Source organism: Bufo gargarizans, unplaced genomic scaffold, assembly GCF_014858855.1.
Source record: "Bufo gargarizans isolate SCDJY-AF-19 unplaced genomic scaffold, ASM1485885v1 original_scaffold_976_pilon, whole genome shotgun sequence".
In the NCBI taxonomy this organism is placed as follows: Eukaryota; Metazoa; Chordata; class Amphibia; order Anura; family Bufonidae; genus Bufo; species Bufo gargarizans.
In genome coordinates this window covers 307,062-329,592 of record NW_025334779.1, presented here as the reverse complement: position 1 = coordinate 329,592, position 22,531 = coordinate 307,062, and positions in this window count along the sequence as shown.

Below are 22,531 nucleotides of genomic sequence, written 5' to 3'. Positions count from 1 at the left end.
AATACCGTGCGCTCCCCATAACCCAAATCCCACTAGTTTAGCTAACTCTTTAAATTGAGTATGGCCCCTTTCACACTCGCAGCTTAAGCATGTGGCAGCTCCTGTCCTGACCACCCAGCACTGATGGGGGTCACATACCATTATACCGATTTATGATGGTATGTAACCCATACAACTCTGGAATGTACTGTATACAGTAACATTATGTCAGTGTTATCCAATACATTCCAAACCTCTTTCTCCCAATTAAGGCCTCATTTACACGACCATGCCATTTTTTGCGGTCCGGACCTGTCCTTATTATAGGTCATCAATATCAGATTAGTGGGGGGTCCGACACACCCACCAATCAGCTGGAACTAACACAGAGGACTGAGCCAGGAACACAGCACCATTCTTTGTCTAGTGGCCATGTTGGGTCATTGCAGCTCAGATCCCTTTCATTTGAATGGAAGCTGAGTTGAAGTAACTTTAAAAAAAAAAATATATAACCTTTAAGGCAAATCATCGATTAATCAGTATCTAGGTATAAAACCAAAGGCTGCAAATGGCAGCTCGCTGTGGAAGCAGCCTTCGTATAACGGCTTATATGCAAAAATGTCAAAGTAATACCTGTAACAATCCAGCATACGCTTTTTTCTCATTTGACTTAGGGCTCATATAATTGTATTTGAAATTATAATTTTTCAGGAAACTGCCAAAGTGGGGAGGGGGAAACCGATCCATCCACCATTGACTATTTGATTAAAGCCATTGAGGTATTTTTTGTTTCAATCTAATGAATTAGTCATTGATAAACTGGATGGAATGAAAAATCATTTCCACGTTTGTTTCTCTGTATAAACCTGTGATACTGACAGCGTGTCATGGACTTCCATGTGCAGCTGCTTATATATTGATCAATCATACTACGATCACATGGAAAACATGTTTCACATTCTGTATGTTATATGTCCTTAAAGGGGCTCCAACCATGAAAACCGCTTGTAATGTTATATAACAGAAGAAGTCATACCCACCTTGCTGACCCCCCGCTATTCCTGTTCTGATACTTCTCAGGTCCCTGCCTAATTTTCCTTCTAATGCCGAGATATGGGGGATGGGGGGGAATCTCTGCCGCCTTCTAGAACATTGTTACCACCTAGATATAGCACCTTTAATGCATTTCTTTGCAGTGGGATCCTATTTTATAACATATGTGATAGTATCTCTATACAATCCAAGAAAAGCCTCATACCCAATGTGAGGAGAGCCTTAGTTGCCTTGGCTGAGACTTCAAATTTAACATTGACCTTTGGCTAAGGGCTCATTCACACGACCGTGGTTTGGTTCCGCATCTGAGCAGCATTTTTTGTAACTCGGGTGCGGACCCATTCACTTCAATGGGGCCGCAAAAGATGCAGACACCATTCCGTGTGCCGTCCACATCCGTTGCTCCGTTCCATGGCCCCCGAGTCATGTCCTATTCTTGTCCAATTTGCGGACAACAATAGGCATCTCTATAAAGGGCCGTCCGCTCCATTCCGCAAATGGCGGAAGGCACACAGGCGGCATCCATGTTTTGCGGATCCGCAATTTGTGGACCGCAAAATACGGCACGTTCGTGTGAACAAGCCCTACAGCAGAATAAGTACTTAAAGAGGACCCATCCCCTCTCCTGACACTGCTGATTTAGTGACTACTTACATACCCCATGTTATAACAGTTCTGGAGCCTCTATTCTTATGACTCCAAGTAGTGTCATTCCTTTATTATTCCTGCTAGAAGTAATGAATGAATTACCAGCAGTTTGCCACGAAGGTCCAGCTGGGTGTTACCAGTCAGGTATGTCGGGGTGGTGTCCTTGCTCAGCGTGACACCATCCAATCAGTGTCAGACTGTGTAGGGACACCCCCCAACTGGTAACACCCATCTGGATCTTTATTGCAAACTGCTAGTAATTCATTCATAACTTCTAGCAGGAATAATAAATACATGGCACAACATGGAGACAAAGGATTAGATACTCCAAAATTATTACATGGGGAATGCAAGTAGTTACTAAAACAGACATGTCAGGAGAGGGGACGGCTCCTCTTTAAATGCATATTTACAGTATTTCTTCAGGGCACAGGGCACTGAAGGAACGTCTGTAACTATATGTACTGATTTTACATTATTGCATATAGAGATATTAAACAGTATTATACTAATCTTTATTACTTTTATCTTGTAACAGGAATTACCTGAACTGCTTACAAAACTCCTAAGAGCTATATGCAAGGATGGCGAGGGACGGGTAATGTACTGTATATTATATTTTTATATATTATATATATTATTCATTGTATATACAGTATTATATAAGTCTGTATACATCCCCTGGGTCTCTTCAATGAGAACAGTAGCCTCCTCACCTGAACAGTCGCCATTGATATTTAAGCTATCTATGTATCATTCTGTAGGTCATCAGTGCCCTCTAGTGGTGGCTGCATGCAACCACAAGTCTACTTTTAAGTGAGAGATTAAGAGCTTCCATAAACAAATATATTATGAAATTAATCATCTCTCACATAAAATGCAGTGAGGAACATTAACAAAAAGGTGACATACACTTGAGATAGAGAGGAGAGCCCAATCTGAGCACTTCTATGGTGTCCCTATACATTAGATATATGCCCCGATCCCATTTTTTGGCAAAAAAAAAATACTGAAACTGAATGTGTCGTTACCGCTATATTCATAAATGAAAGGCTTATGATCTCCTGTGTCCTAGCACTCCTGGTTCAGTGTCTTCACGGAGCGTACAATCACGAATCTATCATATTGGTCAGAATATATTGTATATTGTCGTATTAATTTACCTCATCATCAGTACTGAAGTCTACATGGACACTAAACGCATTCCTTTGTACTAGAATTTGGAAATCCCCCGGTGTCTTTTTGTATCTACTTAAAAATACTGTGTGTGAACGTTACATTGGTTCGGCGACCAATGTGCCGCACACTACATGGTCCTGCAATATAATTCTAGAGAGAATGGACAATTACAACGTACAGGCAGTGATTACTGTAACGGTTATTGCTCAAACACTACAATAATAACTATAACTATCCTTTTATTCTTATTATCACAGTCTACAGTAAATGCTGAAATTTTTAGAGACTTTTGGGAATCAGCGAAAAAGATTTTGGTAAGAAATGCTTTTAGATGATGTGTTCCAATATGGTGAGAAAACAACATGGTAGAAACATACAGGATGATGCCACGTCATAATAACTTACCCAGTGAATACGTAATGCAGTCGGTTTTAGTGCAGTACAGGCTGAGAAGCTCAGATGATGCACATAGGTACTTACCACCGAGCAGGGCCAGGTGTATTATTATGTGGCAGTTACTGGTCCTCATCCAGGTTACCTGCCCTATGACAGGATCTCTCCTTACATGGAAAAGTGGCAGAATGTTCTTCTAAAAGGTTGCCCTTATACACTTGAATGCCATTATTTCCCATAAAATATACGTACCCCATTGTATTAGGCTGCACCTTAGTTTGGGCATCCACAAGACACAGAAAATATCATGGGCATATGACTTCAAAAGGTGCTGCCCAACCTATGGTAACCCGAGAGCCACATTCAGCACTTGGAAATGGTGACAGGCCACAATCAACTCCACCTTCTTCAAAGGGGTTGGAAGCTTTAAGGAGAATGTGTCACCCTGATTTTAGACTATGATCTACATTAATGCATGAGTAGTACTGCAGATAACGAGTCCAGATCACTATGTTTTATTTTCCTGCTTCCTCCGGATCACCCACTGTCAGCGCTCAGAGCTGCATTAAAATACATTGTCAGGACTGCTGTGCTAACATAATGGAGAGGACTCCTGTGCGCATGCACAGCAGTCCTGACCATGTATTTTAATGCAGCTCTGAGCACTGACAGCGAGGGAATGGGGGGCAGGAGGAAACTAAAAAGAAGTGATCTGGACTCGTTATCTACACTACTAATTCTCTTTAAAGGGAACCTGTCACCTGGATTTTGTGTATAGAGCTGAGGACATGGGTCGCTAGATGGCCGCTAGCACATCCGCAATACCCAGTCCCCATAGCTCTGTGTGCTTTTATTGTGTAAAAAAAAACGATTTGATACATATGCAAATTTACCTGAGATGAGTCCTGTCCCTGACTCCTCTCACCTACAGGACTCATCTCAGGGTAATTTGCATATGTATCAAATCGGGTTATGGGGACTGGGTATTGCGGATGTGCTAGCGGCCATCTAGCACCCCATGTCCTCAGCTCTATACACAAAATCCCGGTGACAGGTTCCCTTTAAAGTTTAACTGCCATTTTTTTTCTTCTAATGTGTAGGGACAGTGATAGGGAACATGTTTCTAATATATTTTATTTAGTGAAGTACATTTATATTAGAAATTTATCTTCTGACATCCCTGCTAGTTTGACACAAATCAGTATGTTGAGCGCTGTAGTGAACGATCCTGCCGTATCCCCCGCCGCATTTTTTTTTAAACAAATTGCTTAAATTCAATGAATTTCCTTATTTTGCAGGAAAAAAAATGCCCCAAAGAAGTGATCTTAGATATTGAAGCTTTAATTGTAAGTCTCACTGTTTCTTCATCACGGGTCGAAAATAATACTTCAAAAAATTCAAATCAGTTTTGTTATTTTTATGAAAACAAATTCATGGCTAGTTGGACATATAGAATCTGCCCCAGTGACCAATGATACTAAATAGTTTTTTCCACCAAAACAACCCCTTTTGCAAATACAGGGGCAAATGCAGCTCATTCCCTGGCAGAGGGCAAATGTGATATTACTGTACATTCAAGTGAATGGACAACCGTGTAATATATGGTTGAACCGCGTCCTTCAGAGCTACAGCTCCTTATTGTAGCAGCTTTCCGTTCTGAGGAGCGGTTTCATTGAGGGACTCCCTGTAGCAGGCGCAGCACTATGAAGTGCCTTTTTGCGCTGTGGCATTAGAAGCGCGGTACGCTGCCTGTTACAGCATGACGGCCGGGCGCGCACGATATTGAACTGTCCGGCGCATCCGCAATCAGCAAAATGCAGGCGGGTGAGTGAGGATCACGCTGTAACAGGCAGCGTACCGCGCATGCGCTAGAAGAGCGTGATCCCGGCATCACGGCAGCATGTCCATCTAATTGTAGAGAGGAGGGGTAAGGGTTAGCTTTACTTGAAGCAAGGAGGCCGCTGCCCCCTTGACTTCAAGCCTGACTCGGAGACAGCGCCAATCGACATTAAAACAGCGTTTTTAACAAGTATGAAGAAATACAAAGAGGAAAGAAAAATATGATTAGCAACACACTGGGGGATCCTGTAAGGTACTGTGGTCGGTTTAATATGCGTTTTGCAGGTGACAGGTTCGCTTTAAGCACTTTATGATCTCTCTGAGTATATCTGAGATTTGACCGATAGTTGTACTGATTTGTATGCAATTTGTATGGATTGCTATTTGATTGCTATTTGTAGTTTGCAATTGTCTCAATTTGGTGCTTGCAATTTGGTGGAACTGTAAGTAAACACACATGACCAGTTCAGTATTCACACTATTAACAATAGGAACACATCATAACTGTATTAAATACCTATGTTTGGCCTCTTTGCTTCCATAAAACTTAACTTTGGCTGGATCTGTGTGTGTTCAGCTCCTCTTTCTAGTGAATAATGATTCTAGCAGCTAGGGGGATTGCCAGACAGGCTGTGTGTGAGGCTGGCTGTGATTGGTGAAAACTCTTCCTGTGTGAGAAGCTGGCTGTGATTGGTCTAGACTTCTGCCCAGCAACAACAGATTAACACTATACTTTCTGTTGTTTCTGCTGTGTCACTGAGCTTACCTTACATTACAAAATGAACCTTAAAGGCATATTATCTTTTTCTGCTTCTGTGAACAAAATATACCAGTAATATGACAGACAAAACTTGATGTCACAGTAAATAACTCTGCTTTTGTCTCTAACACATAAACATAGAAACTGTTTTAAGGCTATTGGCAGGTCTAGCTGTATACACATATAAGCTATACTAGCGGTACTTAGGTAAAGTGCAATAGATTCTTCTTAAAGGGATCCTTAAGCACCCAAAGAGTTTGTCCCACTTGGGAACTTAGAGGGAACCTGTCTCGTTGAACATAGAGTTTGCTGTATATTTTCCCAAAAAATGATATATCAACCTGCTCAGCTCCTCCTGTAACATACTGCCAGCAGATAGGACTCCATGCTCAGTGTGACATGTTCCCTTTAATACAGTTTGTCATATTAGAATCTCAACTCAAAATAATGTGTACTGTTCCCTTCTTTTGTAATAACCGTTCTTCCTTCCTTCCTTTCTTTCTCCCTCTCTCTCTCTCTTTCTTTCAGGCTGGTTCAGACGAGAAACTAGATGACATTGTAAAAGCATTGACCACATTTTTGGTAAGTTGCGTTTACCACTTGTATGAAGCTACTTTATTACATGAATGCAGATGTGTGTGTCTGGGTCAATAGTATTGTACACCCTACGTCATTTCTATCTGTCATTTCCATCTGTTTGATATAAAGGCTTGGCTCGGACACTCTCTTCCTTCCTATATTTTCAATTAGGGTGTGTTACAGGGGTTGTCCATGATAAAATCTCTGACAACCCCTACAAATGCTTAAAATAAAAGTCATAATATACTCACCCCTTTCTCCAGCTCTGTTGTCTGCGGCCCTGGTCCGCTCCTCCTCCTGCTTCTTTACATACTACAGCGGGGGCGTGCAGGTATACGGCATGTGACCACTGCAGCCAATCAGTGTCCTCAGTGGTCTAGCGGTGAGGACAGTGTTTGGCTATGTCCACGTCACTGTGCATGACTTATTATTTTAAGCAATACTAGGGCTTGTCTGACATATTTAATCATCTTGGACAACTGAGCTTTTACATAACTTTTGATATTTCATAGTAACATATCTAAGGTTTTGATCAGTGGGGTCTGAGCGCCAAGACCCCCACTGATTGCTAGAACCAGGGGAGAGAAGGACGCACTCGCTGCAGGAGATGGGCTCAATAAAAGTCTATGGGCCAGTATCACTTCCTTCTCCTGCAGCGAAGAGATAGAACGTGCTATGTGAGAGCATCGCTATCCTGGTTCTAGAGATAGGTGGGGGTCTCAGCACTCAGACCACCAGCAATGAAAGCCTTTGATATTTTGCTATGACATATGAAAAGTTCTATGAAAGCTCAGTGACCCCTTTAACCAGAAAGAGGGGATCCCCCAGCTAGGATTCTGCACTTTTGGTTGAACCAAGATCTGAATCCAGCACAGTTCTCAGCTCTGGACAATTGCTGGTGTGCAATGGAAATTAGACACCCATTCAGTGTATGAACTGTGTGCGATACCGTCAGCTGGGTGATGATGGGGGCCCCGTGAGCAGGATCTCTGACAAACCTGCTCATCTGAAAAAAGGTTGTCCAGGCGGACTTCCCCCTTTACTAATAAATAGTTGTTTCGATTTTTATAACATTAGAACATGTCACCAAATGATGTAATTATGTATCTTTATGATTTCCTAGAGTGTTTAGACTCATTTTGTATTCACAGTTTTCTGATCCCTGGTGACACCAAATAATCAATGATGTTCTGAAAACACAATGAAAGATGTTTAGTGTTTAGTAAGCAGCAGTCTGTCTCCTGACTTTACAATGACTTATTGATGAATAACTTATATCTTCCATCTCTCTAGGATAAAATAAAATTAACCAAACCCATCGTGACATGCCTTAGCAAAATAGTAAGTTCATTATTCAATACGTTTCCTTAAATCGCGTTGTTTTATGTCCACATCGTGCTCCTCACTACAATGGGCTTCTGAAGGTCCATGAAATAACAGGCCTCCGCAGAAATGACTTATTCCATACCAATAACAAAAACCGGGTCACACCTGTCCATGGGTTGTCTCAAGGAATAGGACTGAGCAGCAACACCACATACAACCACTAGACAGGAGTGCCACTGATTTTGGATGGAAGCAGCCATGTTTGTCTAATACTAAACGGCCCCTTTAACGTTACATTATGGGCAGCTTAAAGGGGTTGTCCCACGACAAATATTCTACAGTTTCCAAACCAACGCTTGGATCTGAATACTTTTGTTATTGCATATAATAAAAAATTTAGCATAGCCACTGAGTTATTCAATAAAATATAGCTGTATAGCACCACCTGCTGTTTGTTTTTTCTTGTTTCTTTGTCCAGCTCACTGAGAAGGCCGCACATGCTCAGTGTCATCCTTCAACTGCTTCCTGAGCTGTGATAGGGAGAGAGCTGCAGCGGAAGGGACACACCCCCTGAGCCGCAGCAGAAAAGACACTCCTCTGCCAGCCTGATATAAATCACAAACACACAGCAATACTACTATATGAGCAAGGGTGGCATGTTGGGAAAAATATTTTTGCAAAAGCACACATCTCCTTTTTCCACTTGAAAACAATAGAATAATCAGATTTCTTTTATCCCACATGGCTTTTTTGATGGCAAAAGCGAAAAAGGTATGGCTTATGTAATGCACAGTTGAAATAGTGAAAAGAAAATCGCCATGTTCTTAAAATGGTTATCCCATGACTAATGTAAAAAATGAAAATCAGACATCTTATACTACTAACTAAGCTAGTACCAGCCCTCACCTCACATGGATCCAGAGATCTCCCTATTCATTGCTTTGATTTATATCAAGCTGGCAGCTCAGGGGAGTGTCTTTTCTGCTGCAGCTCAGGGGAGTGTCTTTTCTGCTGCAGCTCAGGGGAGTGTCTTTTCTGCTGCAGCTCAGGGGAGTGTCTTTTCTGCTGCAGCTCAGGGGAGTGTCTTTTCTGCTGCAGCTCAGGGGAGTGTCTTTTCTGCTGCAGCTCAGGGGAGTGTCTTTTCTGCTGCAGCTCAGGGGAGTGTCTTTCTTGCTGCAGCTCAGGGGAGTGTCTTTTTTGCTGCAGCTCAGGGGGCGTGTTTTTTCTGCTTCAGTTCTTTCCTTTCCACAGCTCAGGAGGCAGTCAAAAGACGAATCTGAGCATGTGCAAATAAGTGGCGCTATACAGATACATTTTAATAAATAACTTAGTTGTCTGTAAATACATCATTTCCGTCAGGTGCCAACATCCTACCTCCCCAAAAGAAAGGTTTAGCCTTCTCCCCGCCATTCCAGTCCTGCTCCCCGCCACTCCAGTCCTGCTCACCGCCACTCCAGTCTTGCTCCCCTCCACGCCAGTCCTGCTCTCCGCCACTCCAGTCCTGCTCCCCGCCACTCCAGTCCTGCTCCCGTGTCTGCATCTTTCAGTCCAGGGTTTGTTACAAATGCTGTATTCCCGTACAACCCCTTTAAAGGGGTTAAAGTGAATATAAACTTCGGACATGGCCTCCTCTTCCTTACTAAATGAATCATTCAAATGTATTTTTTTTTGCTTTACAGATAGAAAAGATTACAAAGTGTTTGGACCGGTCATCTAAGGTAGGAACAAATTCTCTGAATTATCTTTCATAAAACCAATATCATTTTACTTTGACAATATCATCGTTCTCTAATGACGTGGTGTGTATTCAACCATGTTATACTTGATAGAGATGAGCGAGTCCACCAAAGTGGGTTTTCGATCCGAATTTCAGGTTAAATTTGATTCGCTGTGAAGCCGAATTTCCTCATGCTTCGTGGTAGTGAATCAATTTAACCTGAAATAGTGTAAAAAACGAAAAAATCAAACTTACCTCCTCCATTTGCTTGTGACGAGCCGACCACCGCCATCTTGATTGAAGATCTTGGCTGAAATCCCGTGCATGGTGACATGTGTTAAGGCCGATTCATTGGCCTGTATTTGTGGGAGGGGCACGGTTGCCTATATCATGGCACCTCTGCCCCTCCTTCAATGAACGACGTGTCAAACGCTGGCCTCGTTCGGTGCGTGAAGTTGCGTCTGGTCCTGGAAGTTCGTTTCCACGCTAAACAAGCTACTAGATCAGGTAAGTGGCTGCCACAATTGCAGCCTCGGCTCACAAGTCCGGCCGGCAGTGCCGGCTCCCTTAGGTAAGAGGGGGCCACACTGCACCGGAGCGTCTGCCAGGAGCCCCGACTCCCACGTGGCATGAATCGTAGGGTGCAGGGATCAGCGCGATCCCGATTCATACGTCTCTCCTCCCCTAATGTCTGGCACGGGCCGCTGTGCCATTAGCTAGGTAGGGCTCTCTGCAGCTGTAGTTAATTCTCTTCCCCTCATGCCCCTCATGTCCCCCATGTCCGCTCTGGCCCTTGTCATGTCAGCCGCACACTCACCTCAGCGTCCTGCTTGCTGTCTCCTCCGCTGTCTGCCCGTGCTGCAGGTGGCCGGCGCTGTGTGAGCTCCCCCTGGTGGCCGCCGGAGTCAATGCAGTCCATGGAGCAGTGTTGGATGTCACAGGCTCCCTCCGGTGGCGTCTGCCGGCTGTACAGTCCATGGTGCTGTGCCCTGTGTTGGCTCCATCTAGTGGCCACCAGGGGTTATGACCACAAAAAAAAAAAAAAAAAAGGAGTGTTGAGAAATGGTGTGTGTGTGTATATATATATGTATATATGTGTGTGTATATATATATATATATATATACATAAATACATAAAAAAAAAAAAAAAAAAAAAAAAAAGGGGGGAGAAAAGAATCATTATAGAGTGTTACCCATGCTTCATTGATGGAGTTTAAGGAAGGGGCGATATACTTGTTCAGTGCTAGTTAGAGGATCTCCGTATTGTTGGGCACACGCCTCTACGCCTGGCGGTATGTCGTACGCAGGGATCTTACATATGAATTATTCCAGGATCTGTGTCGTCCTTCTTCCAATATATTCTGCACGTTGTTCAACCATCAGGGTACAGTATGGCAGTAGCTGTGTCGTGTTACTATTCCTCTTCTCTCCTTCTGGTGGTGGGTCAGTTGTGCCACCTTCAGACTCATCAATCACTGGGGTGTTCTAGGTTCAGCTATCGCTTCTCCTCGGCTCAGGTCCTCTCGTCCCTTTTCACTCGTATTCTTCACAGTTGCATGGGTCTCGACCTTCCCACAGCTTACGTCACATGATCCCGGTGTCGGTTGGCAGTCAGAAATTGATTTGTGCATGCTGTATTTACAGGATATGTCACGCGCTTCAGACATAGTGGAGGCTTCGGTCGACAAGAACCCTGCCAGGATGTCAGAAGGGGGCAATGTGTCGTCTCCTCGCACTTGGACCGTCCCTAGGCTGATGACGGAGATGTCCAGACGGGGTGTTTCGCATCCCGCTTCTGCTGGGAAGGCTGAGTTATACCGGTTATTGTCATTAACTCAGGCCCTCAGCAGCAGGTAGAAGTCTCAGTGGTCACTGTTCAGAACTCGCTGACGCAGATCCATCTGTTGTTGAAGATAGTAGGGTAATTGCCTGTCGGGATGTGTCAGTGGTCCTGGAAGGCCGGGACCACAGGCTGAACCGCAAGCTCACGGTACCTGAGTTTGTGCTCGTTTTAGTTTTACAGAGACGTAGTCTGTTCAGTTCGTCCCGAGAGAAGGGTTGAACTGGATTTATACTTGTTCAGGATAACAGAGTTGGGCTACAAGTACGGTGGGAGTTCCTTCTACGACTACCATTGTTCTTCTCGGTCAAGGCAGCTGCCACCTCAAGTCAGTTCCAGTTTCTTACTAACTGGGCCAATGTTGATTCACAGATTTGTAGGCTTTTCGCCGGGCTTAAGGCACTATCATGCTCCCTGTGCCAATCAATTGACCATTCTACGGTGTGGTGTCATAAGGCTGCCCAGAGTGAGGGGTCTAGTTCTACAGGTCCTGTTTCCGGCCCGTCCGATTCACACAGATCCTCTGGTTCAGGTGACAAGCTGGGTAGACCCATCAAACTACTCGGCAGGTCACAAATTGTAATAATTTCAACCATACGTCCTGTAACTTCAGCCAGTGCCGCTTGCTACACATATGTACTAACTGCTTCAGAGCCCACCCTAAGTAGTCTGTTCATTAAAAGAAGATAATAATTACATGTGTGTTGTCAATATAGTTCGGTTGCAGCAGTTCCCATACTTAACATCAACTCTCATCCCATCAGAAGAGGTTAGCATGAGATATGTCACCATAGATCGAGCCATCACTCTTATCTTGCAGTTAGGTCCCAGCACCATCCTTTCTAAAGCTGATATTGCAGACGCCTTCAAATTACTACCGATCAAACGATCCCTCTGGCAATGGCATGGCATCAAATGGAGGGACCTTTATTATTTTGCTTTCAATCTCACATTCGGGTCTAAGAGTAGCCTGTGGTTATTTGACCAATTAGCCAAGGCTCTCCACTGGATTTAGTCCATGAATTCCACTGTAGCAATGTTATTCACTTCCTGAATGGTTTTTAATTATTGAGCGTCATGACGCTCCCCCCAAAGGCCTTCGTTGCTACTGGAGTGTTTCAGACAATTAGGGGTTCCTGTCTCTCCCAAGAAAGTGGAAGGTCCCTCCGCAGTCATCACTTTCCTTGGTATAGTATTGGTCACCCAGAACATGGTTGCCAAGGGACAATTACAGAGAATCAGGGAAGTCGTTCATAGTTTCACATCCACTAGAGTGATTATAAAGTTCAGCTTCAGTCCCTGTTAGGTATGTTGAACTTTGCTATGCGTACAATTCCGCAAGGTAGGGCATTTGTATCTTGTTACTTTCACTCCTTCCTACAGCCCCTTCCCAGGATAGCAGCATAGGTCTGGGCGATATGGTCATAGCTGACTTGAACATGTGGAATCATTTCTCACGCAATGGAATGGCATCTCGCTCTTTGTTCCCACAATATCCGGCAACTCCCCCGTAATTTTGTCCGACGCCGCTGCCAATACAGGTTTCGCAGCTATTTTTGGCAATCATTGGTTAGCAGACAGATGGCCAATCGAAGTCAGTTCCATTCCTGGGTTTTCCATACCTTAGCAGTTTTGTACTCTAGCCCTTAGTGGCAGCATCCCATACCTGGGGTCAAAGTTGGTCAGGTCAGACAACGTCCTTCGTGTCCGATAATGCAGCCGTCATCGAGTTTCTCAATAGTGGTTCTTCTAAGTCTGTATGTCATGTTATTTCTTAGGCGCCTGGTCCTTCTGTCATTACAACACCAGTTCGTTACATAGCTTCACATAGCCGGTAACCACAACGCAGCAGCCGACGCGTTATCTCGTTTTATTACCCTCTTTTCACAGATCTGTCCAGAAGCCGATGTTATCGGGAGTCCAGTCCCGCCATACGCTGCTCTATTCCTTCCATAGACGCTCATCTCACCACCGCTCGGTCACTGTCAGACAAGTCCCTCTCACCCAATACAGCCAGAGCCTACCAGACAGGTTGGAGAGCCTTCCAGAGATTTCAGGACTCCTGTCCGCAAGGTGACACTGAGTTCGTTCCGTACATCCTGGCGTTTATAGGTTACTGTCACCCCAATCTGAAACTATCCCACGCCGCGGTCAAGTCCTACCTCGCAGGGGTGCAACATTTTAGAGCCATGAGTTTCACCCAGCCAGGTTCGTTGTTTTCAATCCATGCCATTAAAGCTACTCTGAGGGGTCTCGAGAGAAGCGACTGCGAGACACGCACTCGCCGGCTACCCGTCACTGGCCAGCTTTTCCGCGACCTTTCCGACCTGCTAGACAAAACCATTCGGTGCACTGCATAGTTTGATAATTAAGCTGCCATGTACCTGGCCTTTTACGGGTTTGAGACCGGCCGAGTTTACCTCCCTGGCTAACAGTAGCAGATACGTCACTCTCGGTCAGCTCTCGGCTTCCAGAGATGGTTACATACTCTCGCTACTCATCACCAAGACCTCTCGGGTAGGCGCCCCGACCCAGGTGTTTCTTCCCGACCTCTCATCAATGGGGCCCCGTGCGCGTGCTGCAACAGCTTCTGTCCTCTCTGCCAAACAACCGCCCGACAGTCCTTTGCTACCATTCTATAATACTCACCTTACCTGTCCCCAATTCATAACTCATATTCGTGTTTTACTGACTAATCTGGCAGTAGACCCGTCCTCAATATGCGGGTTCGGAATCGGGTTCCAGCACATATAATCATAAGACTAGGTCGTTGGCGTTCGTCATGTTTCAGCCGCTACATTCCTTGTCCATATACTGAAATGAGTCTTGCTTGTCAGAATTTGGTGTTATGAATAAATGTTTGTAGCATTCCGATATGATAGGAATTGTTGCTCTTTTTGGCCTCCTTCAGCTATTCCTTCAGCGTCGCGGTTCCGGCATAACTCTAACCGCTTTAGCTAGCCAGCAGGTAGGAGTCCTTCTTTCGTGAGTGCCCCGACCACAAATGATGTCATGAGCAAATGGAGGAGGCAAGTATGATTTTGAAGTTTGATTTAATTTTTTATGTTCATTTTACACTGTTTTTAGACTTAGATGTCACAATCATGTATGAGGGGAACAATGATGGGGGTGGCGCTATCGCAGCTCCCTGTAATGGCACCTGCTACTTAAAAAAAAAATGCGATTCTTGACTAAGTAATTCGTCAAATTTTAGTAAAATTCGGCAAAGCAGCCAAATCGAATTTTCTAAAACTTTGCTAATCTCTAATACTTGGTGTATCATCCTAGACAATGAGATTTATCAGTAATCCACAACATACTTAAAGGAAATGTATCACCTTCATATATTTTTTTAAATAATTACAACTAAATATTGAAAAATATTCTTTTTTTAATTTGATTTCATTTCTTGGTTGTACATTTTTTATACTACAATCTGCACATGATTGTGGGGGCTGCCATCTTGCCTGAACAGTTTTTAACTTCATTCAGAAATATGTCATAGAAACCTGTAGACCGGAAATGTTTATTGATTAATATGGCAGAGTGTTGTACGCATGCTCTGAGGCCTGTACAAAAGTCATTGCGCAGGGAGGGGGAGAACATGAGCTGTGATTATCCACTATTGTGAATGGTGAATCCTGAGTTATCTATAGTGATATCTTACATTGTTATCCAGCCTCTGATGAAAAAAAAACTGATCTCTACAGAACAGGAAATTTCTGTTGATTATGAGGCCTCCTAGTTGTAAAAACTGCACGATTTTTAAAATATAGTTAAAATAGATACAAAATGTAAAATATCATAAAAATATGTTTAATGTATAAAATTGACTGAAATTCTAATAACACATTCTTTTTAAATAATGTGCCGGCATCAAAAAATCAGCAGTCACATCTTTTTTTTTGGAAAGCGTTTTAAGTGGTTTTGCGAGATTCCTTGGGGGTCCCCGGGACCCCCACTGATCAACAGTTAGAGAAGGCCGGCACTCCTGCAACCGCCGCAGACTTCTCTCTGCTTTTTCTTAGGTCAATGACAATAAATAGGAACAGCTCTGCCCCATTCAAGTGAATTACCAAGTGTTTTACCAAGCACAACCACTATACAATGTACAGCGCTGTGCTTGGTGAACTGCGAGAAGGCGGTGGCGCTCACAGGAGTGCCGCTGCCTTCTTAAAACAGCTGAGCAGCAGAGGTCCCAGATGTCCGACCCCCACCAATCAGATACTGATGACCTATGCAGAAGATAGGTCATCAGAAGATAGGTCATCGGTAAAAAAAATCTTGGAAAACCCTTTTAAGGACCATCCACTGTCTTTTGTCATCACTGTTCTAGAGGGAGCAGACAACTTCAGTGAGCACTCCTGCGAACTATAACTAAGAGCTCTGGTTCTTAGGGCAGCTTTTCTTTGGTTCTACAGCCAGGGTTTCTCAAGGCTGGCTGATATGGCCCAGGCCTCACAGGCTTAGACATGTTCTACACCGTAGGACATGTTGACTAATCTTTCAATTTTTAAATCAGTTTGAGGGTTTAGTGAGACTGCAGAGTGCACCTGTCTTTTGCTATTGTTTTGTTATATTGTTATATTGATTATGACATCCGCACTTGTTACCATGTGTGAGATGTCTATTGTGGTACTTGTGGTTCGCCGCGGGCATCCTCCACCGTATGCATTTTGCTGGGGATCGCCATTAGCAACGGGCCACAAGTGCAGGATTTGCTCCCCTGTATATATGCACGACTGCATGTGGGTTTGAGCACCTCCTGCTAATGCCACCCTGTCTTTTTAGTTTGTTCTACAGCCAGGATCAGAGGCTCCAATCCCAACTGGTGACCCTTTGATTGCTGCAGTAGGATTTCCCCCTATGATTGGGTCCCCCAATGATCTGATCGTGGCTGAGTAAAGCCTCCAGTCAGACCTGGGGACCTAGAAAGGCCCCCGTGACTGTAAATTCAGTAACCCTGGTAGTGTTGTCTTAACCACAGCCTGTGCCATAGAAACACTGAGCATAATGTATTAAAGTAATGTAAAAATTTGAAATAAAAAAAGCTTACAAAAAATAAAAAATATAATTTTTTATCATTAAATACATATTATTGCACATACTTTACATAAAAGCAAGAAAAAAAATTATTAGGTATCCACAAACATGCCTGAAATAACATGAACAACTTACAGGTTATCCAGTGTGAAATATGTATAAGTTAACGCTTTTGCTACCACTGGCTGTCACTTGAATGGGTCCGCAATCCGTCCATTCTGCAAAAAGATCGAACAAGTTCTATCTTTTTTACGGTGCAAAGGCACGGAACGGAACCCCAGAAAGGACTTCGCAGTGTTCCGTTCTTCCGTTCCGCATCTCTGGCTTTGCGGACCCATTGAAACGAATAGGTCCGCATCCGTGATGCGGAATGCACATGGAACGGTGCCCGTGTATTGCGGATCCGCAAATGTGGTCCGCAATACGGCAACAGGCTTCACACAGTCGAGCCTGTAGGAGGGACAACTTCCATGTTTGCCTGTTTCTAACCCTATTGAACTATAGACATGAGAAGAATCTTTTGCTCCCAAATTCTCGCTTTGCTTCCTCAAAATACAAGGGTTTACAAAAAAAGGCTACATGCAAATAGCGGATCCGTGTTCCTGTTTTTTTTACATCCACATCCGTTCCGTTTGTCCGCAAATTTTGTAAGTTGTGTTTCCGTGTGCCTTCAGGTTTTTTTTGCGGTTCATAAAAAAAACCCTGAAGGCCGTAATTCTTGAAATTTAATATGTACAGGTTTCTCAGCGACCATCCGCAAAAAAAAACTGATGCGGATGACATACGGATGGCTTCTGTTAGTCTTTCGCATTTTTTGCGGACCCATTGACTTCTACGGGTCCGCAAACTGTTTTTTGCGGACAAGAATAGGACATGCCATATTTTCTTTGCGGACGTGAAACACGGACAGCGGACGCGGACAACAAATGGATGAGTCCACTGCATTTTTAACGGATCCATAGAAATGAATAGGAAACCATCCGATCCGCAAAAAAAAACGGAACGGAGGCTGCAAAAAACCACTGCCGTGTGCATGTAGCCTAAAGCATACCCTGGGAAGAAGGCTTGCAAAAGTGAAGGCTCTAGAACAGGCTCTTTACTCCTGCTACATTATCATATAACCTGAGTAAGCAAAGGGGTATCTCCCAAGAAAGAGAACCATACTGACGAGGGACAAGCACCCCGAAAAATCCGTCTACGGATAGATATCTAGCCTGGCTGTTTTCTCAGATTTGTTGGAAAGTCAGATCTTGACTCATAATGAACCACTTCCAAGAGGTGGCGCTAGCGAGATGGTTCTCTTTCTAGGGAGATCCATCTTGGCATATTTGTTTCCCACGGAGAACAATAAGTCAACACACCCTGGAGTGCCTCCAGTTAGGCCTCTTTCACGCGACCGTTTGTTTTTTTCCGTTTACGGGCCGTTTTTTGCATTCCATACACGGTCCGTTTACGGAACCATTCATTTTAATGGTTCCGCAAAAAAAACTGAATGTGCTCCGTATGCATTCCGTTTCCGTATTTTTGTTTTTCCGTTCCATTGAAAGATATAATATGTCTAATTATTGCCCGCAAATCATGTTCTGTGGCTCCATTCAAGTCAATGGGTCCGCAAAAAAAAAAAAAAGAACACATACAGAAATGCATCCGTATGTCTTCCGTATCCGTTCTGTTTTCGCAGAACCATCTATTGAAAATGTTATGCCCAGCCTAATTTTATCTATGTAATTACTGTATATACCATAGGGAAAAACGGTACAGAAACGGAAACACAACGTAAAAAAAAAAACGGAACAATGGATCTGTGAAAAACAGAACAACAGATCCGTGAAAAATGGACTGCAAAACACTGAAAAAGCCATACGGTCGTATGAAAGAGGCCTAAGTCTCCATACAGGACTGGTCTATTTAAAGGGATTCTGTCACCTCCCCTAAGCCAAAAAACGATTTTAAAGCAGCCATGCAGCACAGCTTACCTGGATTAGGCTGTGCTCTTTTATCTTGCAATCCGTCCAGCAGTTACTGCAAAAAACTACTTTTATTGATATGCAAATGTGTCCTGAAGGTGCCCAGAAGGGCGTTTTGTTCTTCTTAGAGAGCCCAGTACCGCCCCTCTTACAGTGCCCAGCCCGCCTTCCTTGCACTGTCTAACCGCCCCCAGCCTGCCACAGCCTCTCCTCCCTCTCCTCCCCCTCCCTCACGCCGAACGAACTTTCGCACAGGCGCAGTACCCACTGAGGCCTGCGCCTGTGCAATCAGCAGGAGACTGAGGGCAGGAGCTTCATCCTCGTCACTGGGCATGCGCCGAGCCCAGTGACGTCCGATGCTCGCTCTTCCCTGCTGACTGAGGGAAGAGCGAGCATCGGACGTCACTGGGCTCGGCGCATGCCCAGTGACGAAGATGAAGCTCCTGCCCTCAGTCTCCTGCTGATCGCACTGGCGCAGCCCTCAGTGGGTACTGCGCCTGTGCGAGACTTCGTTCGGCGTGAGGGAGGGGGAGGAGAGGGAGGGGAGGCTGTGGCAGGCTGGGGGCGGTTAGACAGTACAAGGAAGGCGGGCTGGGCACTGAAAGAGGGGCGGTACTGGGCTCTCTAAGAAGAACAAAACGCCCTTCTGGGCACCTTCAGGACACATTTGCATATCAATAAAAGTAGTTTTTTGCAGTAACTGCTGGACGGATTGCAAGATAAAAGAGCACAGCCTAATCCAGGTAAGCTGTGCTTCATTGCTGCTTTAAAATCGTTTTTTGGCTTAGGGGAGGTGACAGAATCCCTTTAAGAAAATTCTGCACCCCGCCTAAGCCGCATATTAACTGACTATAAGGGCTGCTTCACACGAGCGGATGGCTTGGCTGTCATTCACGCTGCGGATGACACGCATGGCATCCGCTCGTGTGAAAGAGCCCTGAGGGGAGGTTGTTATGCAGGGACAGAAAGAGGAGATAATGACCATATACCAGAATAAGGCTACTTTTCCATATGCGTTTTGGTGTCAGGTTTTGGGATCCGGCAGAGGAACTCAAATCCTGACCAAAACGATTCAGTTTTTACTACACATCAGGATACATCCCTTCCGTTAGGATGCAGTTGTGTGAAATCGAAATGGAACAAACCGGATCATAAATACATTAGGATCCTTAAAAAAATGAACCGCCACCATTGACTTACATTGTTTTCAATGACAGATCCAGTTTTGTGTTCGGTCACAAGACGGAATGCTGACGGGACGGAAGGCATCCTGATGCATCCTGACGGATCTCTTTCCATTCAAAACACATGGGGCCAAACGGAACCATTTTGGCATGGTTTGGAGATCCTCTTCTGGATCTCAAAACTGAAATGCCAAAACACATGCGTGAAAGTAGCCTAAGAGCTGTGGGAATGATCTGCTCATGGACATGATATGTTATAGTTTGCCAATGAAACTGGTCAAAAACAACAAGGAAATTAGGAATGCCTTTTGTTGGTATACACAGTCTTCGTCTGTCATAGGCCAGTCTCACATGTGCTTATTAAAGAGGACCTGTTACCTCTCCTGGCATTCCCCATGTGATGCCAGCAGTTTGAAATGAAGGTCCAGATGGGTGCTACCAGTTGGGGGGGGGGGGTCGCTGCATAGCCTGACATTATCCAATCAGTGCTGCCAGTGTCAAACAGTGCAGGGACACACCCACAACTGGTAACACCCATCTGGACCTTAATTTCAAACTGCTAATTCTTTCATAACTTTTAGCAGGAATAATAAAGGGATGGCATATTATAGAGCCATAACAATAGAGGCTCCAGAATTGTTATTACATAGGGGATGCAAGTAGTTACTACATCAGACATGTTAGGAGAGGGGACGGCTCCTCACCTCGTACACATAGATGTGAGTGATGACAATCTCTGTACAGCACTGTGGAATATGTTATATCATGATTAAAAGTAAGTATATGGTAACTTTTCAACTCATCCGCCTTTCTCATGTTCTTTCAGAAAATTCCTAGATGCTTAGAGGTAAATATTCACCATTAACACGTCTGCTTTTACAGTTTTCTATAAGCCTTTACTGTAGTGAATCTCAGCACAGTCATCCAGCTAATTCAGATGCTTCCACAATTCTGCACTTGACGGCACAGGCCAAAATGTCAGGCCCACAATGCATGACGTCAGGAGGGGAGTGGTGGTGGTGATCCTGATAGTGGTAGTAGTACTCACAGAATTTATGGTGGCAATCTTCCCTCTGGCACTCTCCAGGCTGCACACAGTGAAAAGAGGGCACACCCTTTCTTCATTCAGGGAACTCCCTGACTTTATGGGGTTCCTGCCCAGTGACAGTTGGGGAGCTCTTGTGTACTGTAAGAAACAATGATCAGGCCGTGTTTATTTGCAAAACATAAAAGGGGTCATTTACTTTACTGGGCGTATGTCTGGTGCAGATTTGCGCTGCAATCTCAGATTTTTCCCTGGTCACGGCAGGTCTAAATAAGGGCGCGTGGTGTGGGCAGGGAAGGGATGGGCCTGGTTTAGGCGCAGAAAATGGTCTTAATGTAAGATAGCAAGGAAGCCGTCTTACATTTAGAAGTGGTGGTGGATCCACCGAAGATATGTAGAGCGCCTCTACTTAACTTTGGCGATCCACCACCAGCTATAGGGAATATAAGACCGGCGTCTAAAACGCTGGTCTTAATAAATGACCCCCAAAGTCTCACTTTACTGAATAGATAATGGGAGTAGTAGTTCATACAGCAGCAAAAGGCATAGTTCAAAAGTATATTACAGAGCAGAAGTCTCCCGACTTGTGTGTAGGCTGTAGCAATGATGGTAGTAGTAGTTCTTTCAACACTTAATGGGTCTCTGTTGGTCTCCACTTCCTGGTCCAGGTTTGGCACACAAGAAATGGCAGAAAATGCCCGCCTAACCAATCTCCGTCTGAGCTGGATGACCACTTGGCCACTGATTGGTAGAGCGGGCTTTCCCTATGTGTCAACATGGAACCAGGTAGCAGAGATACATTGACGTATGATCCCAGTTGTGAGCGTCATTTGGTTGTTCACACATTTCTCGGTGCTGGTTACTGTACGAAGCTGTGTCATGTGGCCCGTGCGACCCCCTGGGAAAAGTCTAAGGTGTACCAATACTCCTTTCCCCCACATTCCTCAGCGCAGTGAGCACTGTGAACGGCACAGGCAGCGCAGCGATGCTACTTGTGCCTGAAATAACCAATTTCAACGCTTTTTACAGCAAGGAGCTTTGTCATTGGTTGGTATAGGCGCGCGCCGGAGCGATACAGGTCAGGTTAGGCAGGGGAAGCTGGCGGGAGCCTTAAGGAGGAGAGGCCGGATGTTGTAAGGAGAGCGGGGCGCGCTGCCTGAGGACCCCGGGAAATATGACAGGGCCGCTAGAGAGGTAAGGAGCCATGGACTCATGTAACTGGTCCCGGTGACCCTGCCCCCTCCTCCTCCTGTCACCCCACTAGTGACCCTGCTCCCTCCTCCTCCTGTCACCCCACTAGTGAACCTGCCTCCCCCCTCCCCCTGTCACCCCACTAGTGACCCTGCATCCCCTCCTCCTGTCACCCCACTAGTGACCCTGCTCCTCCCTCCTCCTCCTGTCACCCCACTAGTGACCCTGCATCCCCTCCTCCTGTCACCCCACTAGTGACCCTGCCTCCCCCTCCTCCTGTCACCCCACTAGTGACCCTGATCCTCCCTCCTCCTCCTGTCACCCCACTAGTGACCCTGCTCCTCCCTCCTCCTCCTGTCACCCCACTAGTGACCCTGCCTCCCCCTCCTCCTGTCACCCCACTAGTGACCCTGCTCCTCCCTCCTCCTCCTGTCACCCCACTAGTGACCCTGCTCACTCCTCCTCCTGTCACCCCACTAGTGACCCTGCTCCCCCCTCCTCCTGTCACCCCACTAGTGACCCTGCTCCCCCCTCCTCCTGTCACCCCACTAGTGACATTGCCCCCCCTCCTCCTGTCACCCCACTAGTGACCCTGCTCCCCCTCCTCCTGTCACCCCACTAGTGACCCTGCTCCCCCCTCCTCCTCCTGTCACCCCACTAGTGACCCTGCATCCCCTCCCCCTGTCACCCCACTAGTGACCCTGCATCCCCTCCTCCTGTCACCCCACTAGTGACCCTGCTCCCCCCTCCCCCTGTCACCCCACTAGTGACCCTGCTCCCCCCTCCTC